At 39.3% G+C, this 2,492-nt stretch overlaps 1 long non-coding RNA gene across 1 annotated transcript; it reads right to left on the bottom strand.

The window, feature by feature from the left end:
* Positions 1-408: 408 nt before the first annotated feature.
* Positions 409-2,245, bottom strand: LOC129164305 (uncharacterized). Its single transcript, XR_008563902.2, has 4 exons — positions 2,122-2,245; positions 1,784-1,888; positions 733-841; positions 409-639 (listed from the first exon to the last, which is right to left on the bottom strand). It is a non-coding gene; the product is annotated as an uncharacterized lncRNA (long non-coding RNA).
* Positions 2,246-2,492: the final 247 nt, after the last annotated feature.

The raw sequence follows: 2,492 nt of genomic DNA, 5'->3' as shown, positions 1-2,492 counted from the left end.
AGCTGTTACCTCTTCAGGCATCCGTCAAACAGTTTAATAAACTGTTTTTAGCTCATTTGTCTCCTGAGTTTCTCTGCATGAAGGTCAGGTTGTTGCAAAAATCATGACATTAGCAATTGCACCACTCTGTTAAACAGCTGATATTAATTTCAAGTGTATCTTTGAAAATACATTGAATGTCAAAGTGAGTGAAAGGCATCCATTCAGCTTTCGGTGTCTAACGCAGGATTTTATGGACAGGAACCAAAACAGGAAATTTATAAATTGAGATTTATTTACTAAATCAGGTAAACCAAAATAAAATACTAATGTTTAAAGTCCAGAGGAGGGAGGAAGGCTTTATAGCAGCACCCATATAGCTGGTATCCAGCACGTTTTGGTTGTTTCCCTGCTCGAGCACACTTGAATCAGGGGTTGAATTACCTGTGCAGCAGCTCTGCAGAAGCCTGGTAATTACCTGCTGACTGAAATCAGGTGTGTTGAAACAGAGTTAAAACTAAAACGTGCTGGATGCCGGCCCTCCAGGCCCAGAAGTAAATACCCCTGCTTTATAGGTGCAGAGAACTCCCATCAGGATCTTGGAGACGGCACAAGGAGATGACGACATGAGTGTGCCCTCCCAGATCACACCAACACCACCTGACCACACGGAGGCGTGTGTAAGAGAAAAACTGGTCATGTATGAGTTCTAAACAAAAAGTATGAACAAAATCAATTTTACAGTTGTTTAACCTGCTGAGCATCACCTCCCCAAAGAGCAGCACAAAGGTGCAACTGGCTCAGAACCAGGGTGCTCTGTTATGCAGGTGGTCACCTCCTCCTGCTGACACCCGAGGATTACCTACAACAAAGGGAAAACTGATATCAATAAGGAATTAATGAAATCAGAGCTAAGAGTTTAATTTAAGTGTGATGTTTGAGATTGTGGGAAATAAATGTGGACATTATGATTTTCTCATTGTGGGGTCAGTACCTTGGGCGTTTCTCTGCAGCAACATTTTGTCTGGCTGACAATGAAGTAGAAAAGTCACGAGTTGAGGCAGAGTTAAGACTACATTACTCCAGCTAAGCTACATGTAGCTAAACTAGACACTAGTCACCAGACTATAGTTACTATAGATTTTATTAGATTTAATGAAGGCATCAGCGGTGAGAGAAATTGGTGTGTGTTTATGTGTGCATTAGTTGTGACAGAAAAAGAAGAGGGCTCTAATTATTTCGATGCCAAACAAGCTTGTAAAATAAAAATGCTTGTGGTGCATTACCTAGATCAGTGCTTCCCAACTATCTCTAACCAGTACCTTACAAAATATATCATTTTGTTTTATCCATTGTTTACATTTTGTGTCCCACTTCCTCAAGCGCTTATGTGATCTGTTTCACTTCAGAGATGTAAAAGTGGTATCAAATGTACTGTTCATACAAACTTAAGTAATAAAAGCATCAGAGATGGATCTGATTTAGGGTGACAGAAAGCACATTGAATCTGATTTGTCCTGTTCTGACAAACAAATGCCAGAGCTGTACACTGGTAAGAAATTTATTATCAAACACACTCACTTAGATAATTATTCAGTCAGAGTTACATCATAAAATCCATTCGTTTCACTGAAAAAGGAGCAGGCAGAACTATGAACTTGCTTAGCCCGTCCAAGTAACATGGAATAAAAAATACATGTATCTGTAAGTAAATGTAGTTTAAATGTCTTCCCATAATAGCTCATGTAGATTCTGTCTGGGTTATACCATAAAAATCCTGCAGTTCCACTAAAAGAGTATTTACCTGCAAAACAGCCTGTTAGCTCAGCTTTCTGCTGCTTCCTCTGTAGCGAGTTAGCTGTACACAGGTTAGCTCCAGTAGCAGCAAAGTCTCTGGTGTTCCAGATTCCTGAAAAATTAGCTAACTTATTAACATAAACTGCAATAATTAATTCCATGAAACCAGTGATGAATATGTTAAGATGAGTTGCTGCTAAGCAAGCCATTGTGCTAGCCTTGAGGCTAGCACAATGGCTTGCTTAGCAGCTAGCTAGTGAGCTAACGTCTGGTTAAAATCAACTTAAAAAGTGGCTTAACTTACAGATTAACTAGGAAAAGATCAAATATATTATCAATGCTCACTTTAGATCCTCAGTAGACACCACAGACAGCATAAATAACCTGTTTGGGGCTCAAAATTCATGTTGTTGACTGAGGTGTGGGAAAAAAAGTATTGGAAGCTACATCACTTCCAGGTCACTGAACTGTCACTCTAGAGCAGGCAAGAGCAGGGGTGTCAAACTCAAACTCACACGGGGCCGAAATGAAACTCTGGGACGGAGTCGAGGGCCAAACTTAATATTTTTTGAAAAAGTGACGGTAAATTTGCACATTTTCTTTATCAACATATATGCAATTTTGAACCTTTAAATTTGGAAACAAACATATTTCTGCATTAACACTGAATGTGGAATAACCAAATGACACACGAGCAAGTCCGTTTTAAATAAAAG

Source organism: Nothobranchius furzeri, chromosome 6 (assembly GCF_043380555.1).
Source record: "Nothobranchius furzeri strain GRZ-AD chromosome 6, NfurGRZ-RIMD1, whole genome shotgun sequence".
NCBI lineage: Eukaryota > Metazoa > Chordata > Actinopteri > Cyprinodontiformes > Nothobranchiidae > Nothobranchius > Nothobranchius furzeri.
This window is presented reverse-complemented; position numbering and strand designations above follow the sequence as displayed.